Genomic DNA, 9,695 nt, shown 5'->3' on the forward strand with positions numbered 1-9,695 from the left:
CTTAAAAATTCTGAATAAAATTTTTATTTTTGAAAACATTTTTATTTTGAAAACATTTTTACTTTTTTTTCGAAAACAGATGAGAAAATTTTAGAAATATTTTTGATTTTTTTTGGAAATAAAATAAAAAGAAAATTACCTAATCTGAGCAACTAGATGAACCGTCAGTTGTCCAAACTCGAACAATCCCCGGCAACGGCGCCAAAAACTTGGTGCTGTTGCCGGATCAAAAGGGAATCTGGCACTGATATTACCGGACCAAAAGCTTGCCGAAAACTCAAACAATCCCCAGCAACGGCGCCAAAAACTTGGTGCACGAAATTGTGATGTCCAGGCTCGAACAATCCCTGGTAATGGCTCCAAAGCTTGGTGCTTTGATCTTAATTCATAATTGTCACAACTTCGATACAACTAACCAGCAAGTGCACTGGGTCGTCCAAGTAATACCTTACGTGAGTAAGGGTCGAATCCCACGGAGATTGTTGGTATGAAGCAAGCTATGGTCACCTTGTAAATCTCAGTCAGGCGGATATAAAATAATCATGGAGTTTCACGTTCTTGGGTGCGAATGGATATCTTAGAAGAGAAATAAGATGAATTGAATAGAAAACAGTAGTACTTGCATTGATCTTTGAGGAACAACAGAGCTCCACACCTTAATCTATGGAGTGTAGAAACTCTACCGTTAAAAATACATAAGTGAAAGGTCCAGGCATGGCTGAGATGGCCAGCCCCCTAAACGAGATCAATAGTCTCCTAAGATGAAAAACTGAGACCAAAGATGGTCAAAAAGACGTCTAATACAATAGTAAGAGGTCCTATTTATAATAAACTAGTCACTAGGGTTTACATGAGTAAGTAATTGATGAATAAATCCACTTCCGGGGCCCACTTGGTGTGTGTTTGGGATGAGCCTGAGTGTTGCACGTGCAGAGGCCATTTGTGGAGCTGAACGCCAGTATTTGTGCCAGTTTGGGCGTTCAACTCTGGTTTTGGATCCTTTTCTGGCGCTGGACGCCAGATTTGGGCAGAAGGCTGGCGTTGAACGCCAGTTTACGTCGTCAATTCTTGGCCAAAGTATAGACTATTATATATTGCTGGAAAGCCCTGGATGTCTACTTTCCAACGCAATTGGAAGCGCGCCATTTGGAGTTCTGTAGCTCCAGAAAATTCACTTTGAGTGCAGGGAGGTCAGAATCCAACAACATCAGCAGTCCTTTTTCAACCTCTGAATCTGATTTCTGCTCAAGTCCCTCAATTTCAGCCAGAAAATACCTGAAATCACAGAAAAACACACAAACTCATAGTAAAGTCCAGAAATGTGAATTTAACATAAAAACTAATGAAAACGTCCCTAAAAATAACTAGATCCTACTAAAAACATACTAAAAACAATGCCAAAAAGCGTATAAATTATCCGCTCATCACATCAAACGTGAGCTCAAACGTGGCTTCTCCCATGCTACTCCTTTGGCCAACGTTTGGCCTAACGTTTGAGGCAAACGTTGGCGCAAACATGGCTCATCCAATGCATCAAACAGAGGTGCTCTTCTTTGCTTCTATGGCGCCAACGTTTGACCTCACGTTTGAGGCAAACGTTGGCGCAAACGTTGGCCTCCCCTGGTGTAGTAATTGTGCCAATGTTTGACTTCAAGTTTGAGGCAAACGTTGGCGCAAACGTTGGCCTCACCTCCAGGGCATTAGTAATGAAATGCATGCTTTTATTAATGCATTAACGTAAAGCATGAATTGCCAATTGCATTAGAAATGCATGGCTTTAATTAGTAATGCTAATGCTTTAACTTTAAATCATTCATTCATTTAACGCCTTTATTCATTAGCATTAGTAATTAATTGTTCCATGCATGCTTTCATTTCATTCATTCGGTCACTTAATAATTGTATGCATGCATAAGCATCAATGCATGACCGTTCATGATGCTAATGCCAAGATTCAATGGTCATGGGCCACGCTTTTTCCTTCCATAGGCCACGCTTCCCTTGTTTCTTTCTTTTCTTCACCTACAAGTAATCAAAACAACCAATCAAAGTATCAAAAAATTCACAAAGCTTATAATTCATTTAAAAACCAATTAATTTTTGCTTAAACCTCATGATTTTGTGTCAATTAAAGGGTGGTTGATTGAATCTAAGGGAAACATGAAATTCTACCCAAATGGCTTACTTATGGCTCAAGAAAGTGCATAAAACCCAATAAAAATAAAGGAAAAAGGCTAGTGAAACTAGGCTAAGATGACCTGTCATCATTAGGCGCTACCTTGGCAGTGTTCCTTTGAGGCTTTTCCTTTGTGCTGGCGCCTAACTTGCCGCGTCAAAAGCTTGTGAATCGAGCTACTATTTCAGATCTCCTTCGAGCTGGCATTGGTATTCTTCTTCTTCTTCTTCTCCATATTATTTGATTCAGTAATGACTCACGTAGTATATTCTATTAGTAATTTTTCTTCTTATATAATTTGCTTATAACATATTCTTAGGTTTGTGTAATCTACTGGTTCCATTCATGAGATCTTGAATGGATGTTTAATCTGCATGTTTGTTATATGCTGAGAACAGAGAAAACTGTTTTACCGAATTAAATATAACCATAGGACCATTATGTTATAACCATTCCAATTTTCTAACTTAGGTTCTTGAGTTTGAAAAAATTTTGAAATTTCTATTTGTTCTTTTTTGCATCAAATTCTAATATACCAGGAACTCTAAGAAGTGCAGTGGTTCATATTACCACTGCTGTGATTGGTGCTAGTGTTCTATCCCTAGCATGGAGCACTTCTCAATTAGGATGGATTGCAGACCCAGTTTCATTGCTTCTATTTGCAACTGTCACTTATATCTCTTCATTCCTCCTTTCAGATTGTTACAAAACTTCAGATCCGGTTTCAACTGAACAATGCCATCATCATAATCATAGTTATAGCTTCTAACTAAGTTTAGTGTTAGTTTAGGTAGTAAAAGGACATGGTTGGCTGGCTTCCTTCAATATTTGACCTTGTATGGGACTTGCATAGCTTATGTTATTACCATAACAAGTTTTATAAGGTACTTACTTTAGTGTTAGATTAATTATTAGTATCTATTCTTAGATTAATTATCTATGTTTCTCTAATCATGGTAATTTAAATGTGCAGTGTTATTATAAATAGAAGTGGCTTTAATAGTCAAGGAATTGTTGCTGTTGCAAAGTGCCTGGGCGCTCAGCATGGTAAGAGGAAGTTAGATGATACTTCATCTAGTTCACATACATCCAATAATGATGTCAAACATGGTGGAAAAGTTGGTCCTGGTATTCTTTGTGTCAATCTTGAAAGAACAAGACAAGTGAAGATGCTGCAGCAATATATGTTCAATGGGTTCATACACTGTCCCAGTATGCTGATTACTTGGTAAGCATTCTTTTTCTTATATTCCTAAAGAAAGGAAAGATGTAAAACTTAAATGACACAATCCCATCTCCATACAATTGAGTGCTAATTATATGTATACATACACTTCTTTAATTCCTAACATATATACTTGGTAACTTAGTTTGGGCAATTTGATAAGTGAAGTCTATGTAATTAGAAGTTTAGTTAGTATCTATTCTTGTTTGTTGGGTTGACATGAATCTGTACAATTTTATTTTATTTTTTATCTTATTTATAAAAATAAAATTATTGTAATCTTGAACTTTGCATATTGTGATCATGTCTGAAGTGTGGGCACACACCTACTAACTATAGGACATGACAAATGATTCATCCTACCAGCAACACCAGAGATATGAGGGCATGACATGGAAGTTTCTTGTAGCACATTGAACCAGAACCCACGGCGTGTTTCTGATGGCAAGTTAGATGCACTTGCTGCTAAGGAATATGAAGCTAGTATGTTCACCCCTGCTGCAGTTATATCAGGATGAAACACAAAGCAGGGAATGTGGTTAGAACATAAAATAAAATTTTGAATAATATGTCATAAGGAGCATCAATGACTATATATAAACCTTGAGTATTGATGGTTGAATTGGATTTGGACCTCTAGATGAGAATGCGGCTATAACTGGAGCTGGCTTTGTTCCAAGCAATGTTCTTGCTGCAGACATGTTAATAGTAGGGCTCCTGAAACATTTTTATGTAACTATAAGTTGAAGTATCGAACAAAAATTTACTTGCAACTATAGTGTTTCAAAATGTTACTTAGAATTTGTTAAGTTATTATATATATGCGTAATTATTACTTATGTGGTACTGTTGTAATAATCATGAACATTTTTGTTCTGATTATTTTTGGGCACATTTGTAGTGGACAAAACATGAGGCTCAGCTAGAACTGTGTTTCCACTTTAAGCGTCATTTTCCATGACCACTCCAACTGCACCTACAGATAAAGCTTCTTGGCCCTCAGCAACCGATCTTATTTTCCCACCTCGAAGGCACATGACTATTTTGCCCCTTGCTTTTGCTGGATCAAGTGTTCCAGGCATACAAAGTTGACTACAATAACGTATAATAAGTACATATACATGATTAAATTTGCGTGACTTTGTATCTATCTATTATGTTATTTTTCAATTAATCAAAGTTTTATAGGATTTGTACTTACGCATTTTGAATTGTGGCATTAGCAAATCTAGCATAAGATGCAAGGATCAGAGGAAAGGATTGATTGGATGGTAAATTTACGAAAAGACTGGCTCCCTGGTAATTCAAGTTTACATGAGCATGACCAAATTAATTCAACACATTAAATTATAACCGAGATAAATGATTCAATGAGCAGATGTGCTGCATCTGCTGGGCCAGCTACTTCTATAACTCAAAAGTTGACTAGGCATAGAGATATTCTTCATGAGTTTACACAGTATGTTTATAGTGCATTTATGTTTATGTATAATGTAGTTGTGAGCAGCTTGAAAAGAATGAATATGTGGCGGTGCAAATTGTTAAAGTATATATATTTTGTTGTGCATGACGCATTATGAATTTGTATATTCTTTGTTAAGTAGATGGATAAGCTTAGAATTGGGTTTGACATGACTGAATTTATAGATTCTTATTTTTGAGAATTTATTCATTTTTGCTATCTTCGTACTTAGAATTCATGGGTTGGGCATAATGTTAGATGTGAGTGTTATCTCTACTTTGGTGACATCTTTTTTCCATTCTTGATTCAAAATGATATCTTCCTTTGATTTTGGTCATCTTATGCCAAAAGATAAACAAGTGTACATATATAATTTCCTCTTCATTAGTTCAGGGCTGCGACTGAATGGAGCTTTCACTGATTGAATATTTTCTCTGAATGAAAAATAGAAAATTACTAATAACATCTTATTTTTACATATAGGCTAATAATGTTGAAAGCGAGCCTACTACTCCCTTTGATGCTAGGAGATCAGCTGGTGATAGTAATGGATATCTGAGGACAACTATTTGAGACTTTTATGTAATTAGATGATATTGAAATATTGAAGCTGTTGTTTTATTTTACTTTTTAAAGAAAAACAGTAATAGTTATGTAGAACAATACCATATGCAATTATGTTTGGAACCATTGATATTGAGAATTTTTTTATATAGAGTTATGTCTTATATTGAAGAATTGTGTTATAAAAGATTTAGTTTTTAAATTTTGATATAAAAAATAAATTCTAATTTGAGAGTATGTAAATGAGAAAATATTAATGAATGATTTGAAATTAAAAATAAATAAATAATTACAGGATTTGTGGAGGTTTGAAAATCTCACAAAATAGTTAATTTTTGTTAAATTAAAAAAATTAATTTGTGGGGGTTTTGAACTGCCACAAAAGTGATTTAAAACCGTCACAAAAGTCCAATATAAAACCCCCCACTAAACACACACAAAACCTCCACTAAATAGATTGTGGGGGTTTTTCAAAACTCCTACAAAAGACCTCGTGGCATCTAAAATTTTGGAAGTTTTAGAAACCCCCACAAACCATTTAGTGGGGTTATAAACCTCCACAAATAAGGAAAAAAAACCACCACAAATAAACAAAAACCTTGTAGTGAGAGGATAAAGATGGCTATGGTAAAGATACAGATTAAGATGAGAAACTTGAAACTTTACAAAGAGAACAAAGCTTATTAAATGAGAATGAAGGGTTGAGAAACCAAGCGATGCTTCTGTACAAAGAGATTCAAGACCTCTTAGCTAAGCTCCAAAAGAAGCTTTCACAACAAAGTAACAATAATAATTGATTAATTACTAGGTTTTGCCTAATACAAGTTCATATTCAAAGGGTATTTGTTGTTTATTGCTCTATTTCTTCTATTTGGAACCCAAAATCTGATCTCTCATATTTTTCCTTTATTTATTTCTTTATTCGAGGTTAACTTAATTTTTCTTGCAATAAGTTTTGATAATATAATTGTAAACCATTACATGGTAGTGAGCAATGCTACAATTAGTTTTAATTTGGCAATTCTTTTTATTGAATATAGTTAATACATCATTGTTGAAAAAAAGCTAGTAAAATTGTGAGACTTCTTCTACCATAAAGAACAAAATGGGACAATTCATTTATACAGATAGGACATTGTAATATTATAACTTTTACAATAAAATAAACAATAAATAAATAGTACTCAGTGCTAGTTTCTTTAAGAAAGGTTTTTATTTTTATTTTTGTTTTCTTTAATTTAATATATTTTATGTATGCATCGATTTTGTGTCACAGTAAAATTGGAAAACATGATCCCTCTCTTCGAATTCTAGCATTGAAAATCATTTCTCAGTGTTGGGGCAAGATTTAGCATGTTAATCTATTTGTTTTATTCACTTCAATGCTTCATTACACTGATGGCCCAACTACTCCTATCTTTGTTTGATGCTCTAAATATGCACGTATATCATTTTGGTTTTGTCTACTGTAAGTCTATAAAAAAAGTTCATGTTCCAAAAAAAATCCAAAAAAAAATGTTCATTTTATCATACAAGTAGCATGAACCAGTTAACACTCAACAGCTACAAATAGATACTGAAAAAAAAAACCAACATGTACTATTCTTGGTTTATCTTAATTGACTCTGTTGTACATTAAGTTGTTTAACACTTTGTCAAAATCTGGAAAAAGATACCTAACTCAACTAAGATCAACTGAAAGTGCAAACCACAAAAAAGTAAGGTAACACAATAAACTAATATCGACCAACTAAGATAAAATCATCATCATATCTGTTTTCTATCACCTCTTCCTCCAAACTTAAGCGAGTTTTAGAACTAGCATTATTTATCTTTTCCATGATATTTTTCAGTTCGAATTAACTCTCACTGAAATTGAATTCAAATTAAAAATTTGTCACTAATCAATAGTTATTTACATACACAACGCAAAATTCAAACCACGACATTCATTTAAATAAGCATTACACTAACCATTCGAGGAAGTAAAATTGGTTTAAGTAGTTTAACCATTTATCAGATATACCAAAAAGGATATCAATTTATAATATAACAGAAAGTAATTTAAATTTAGTATTAGATTTTTTTGAAAAAAATATCTTATTAATATAGGTATATTTTCAATGAATGCACAACCGTATATTAATGATTTTTCTCTTTAGCTAGTTTTCATAACCAAAGTATAATAAAATTATGAAATTAAAACTTAAATAACTATACAAAAAACAGAAACATTTGGTGAATTATATTAATTAAAAATTACAACTTAAACTATTATTTCCATAAAAAATTTTATATTCAAATCTAAATACAACCCATGAGTCAAATTTCTACAAACAAAGATAATAGGTCAAAATTTATGTACGAGTAAAACTTAAAAAATTATCTAAAATTTAGTTTAGTCACACAAAGCAATCTCAGTTTCATTAAATTAGCCGATAGCTAATTATCCCGACAACCGAGTTAACTCAAAAAATGTATTTTTTCATGAAAAATAAAGATGACAAATTTATTCCTTCGAGAAGAGACTGATCACAGTGACCAAATATCAACTCTAGAAAACTTTTCCAATAACATATTTCAAGTTAATTTTACTCAAGATTAATAACGTTTTGCATCTGACCACAAGTTCATCAAAATTATAGGACAGTTATCGACAAAGAGTAACAATCTTCTAGCAAAAGAGGGAACCCCAAAAAAATTCTTTAGTTTAGCGTAAAAAAATATATATCGTAAACAACACCAATAATACACACCAAACTTACCTTGATACCACCAACAAGATGAATAACCAGATTCAGTTGCTACTCCTCATGGCTCTCCAATTCACCACTACAAAGACACAAACAAGTATAAACATAAAGTATTCAACACAAATAAGATATAATAAGATCCACTAACTCAAGTTCAGCAAGTGTAATAAGCAGTTGAAGTAATTTTCGCAGAATTTCGCATTTGACCGCTGCAAAACCCAACTGTATTCGAGAAAATTAACCCAGAGAAACAGTATAATAGTTAGATGGTGAGAAAGGGGGATTAACAAAGCGCTACCAGTAGAGAGATATTAATGAGCAAGATTATTGCAGAGGATGGATGGAGGTTTATGGTTGGTTTGATGGTAGGAGCTGCAGAGTGGTTCTGCGTTGAGAAGGTTGGGGCTTAGATTAACAAACAGTTTGAATGAGAGATGAGATTGACATTTTCTTTAGGAAATGATTTCAGACTTACGCTAATATTGGGGGGTCTGGTGAGCACGCAAACTGTTGAGATTTGGGAAGAAAAATGCTAATCTAAAATTGACCTATTCATTTAATGGAACCATTTGAATTAAATAATTTTTTATTTTTCATAAATTTAAATCAACAACTAGAAGCACATGTGTTCCTTTAATTTTGATTTTTAATTATCTTAATTTTTTTATGACTTAATTTGAAAATATTATTTAAAACTTTCAGCAATATTATAGGATACAAAAATTAAGATTTTTCAGCCTAAATGTGCTTAAAAATAGAAGATAAAGGATTCGATAGTTTGAATTCCTTTTTTAACTCATCAGTTATAATAACCTTTGCTGCTAAATGCTCTATACATACGTTACTTCAAAGTAATAAACCTGGTAATAACTATTAAGCTGCATGATTACACATTATCATCAGTATATTATTTCTCAAGCATTACAGACCTATCTGATGCTGAATCTGTTGTGTCCTTCTTCAAAGAGTATTTATAATTAAATTTAATTTTCTTTTTATTTAATTCTATATCCTTACCTTTAAGGTTAATTTTTTAATTCAGTCATAGGCACCTCCAATGTACCTCGGTGCTGTATTCTTTTGTTGTGGTTCATGAGTTAATTTTTCAAAAGAATTTTTTTAGTTTCACACCTTGATATTTTTTGTTTTGTTATCAAGTACTTGAAGGCCTCATTTTCCACATCAAACACTTCATAACAAGACTATCTAGAAGGTGTCGACCACAATAGGTTGAATGGATCTTCAACCAGGTTAGCCTAAATTTTATCTCACACTCATATATTTTTGATAGTCCATTTTATAGTTGTTTCCTTTATTATTTGATCTTTTTATATATTTTGTTAATTTATTAATTTATGGAACATTAATCAATTTTTAAATACCAACACAAAAAATATACATACGTAGATAGTTTTTAAAAACACATTTAAATTACAGACCATATATGCACATAAAACCTAATGAATAAAAAAAATAAATTTATATAATTTTAAATTTTTTTAACCCCTTAACTCC

At 32.7% G+C, this 9,695-nt stretch overlaps 1 long non-coding RNA gene across 2 annotated transcripts; it reads right to left on the reverse strand.

Moving 5' to 3' along the window:
* Positions 3,285 to 9,654, reverse strand: LOC107613887. 2 transcript variants are annotated; one of them, XR_001614219.2, is made up of 6 exons: positions 8,479 to 9,654; positions 8,193 to 8,259; positions 4,603 to 4,697; positions 4,238 to 4,493; positions 4,004 to 4,118; positions 3,285 to 3,899 (listed from the first exon to the last, which is right to left on the reverse strand). It is a non-coding gene; the product is annotated as an uncharacterized LOC107613887 (long non-coding RNA). The 2 variants fall into 2 exon arrangements; XR_002352352.1 differs by having other exon boundaries at positions 8,193 to 9,652.

Source organism: Arachis ipaensis, chromosome B08 (genome assembly GCF_000816755.2).
Source record: "Arachis ipaensis cultivar K30076 chromosome B08, Araip1.1, whole genome shotgun sequence".
Lineage (NCBI taxonomy): Eukaryota > Viridiplantae > Streptophyta > Magnoliopsida > Fabales > Fabaceae > Arachis > Arachis ipaensis.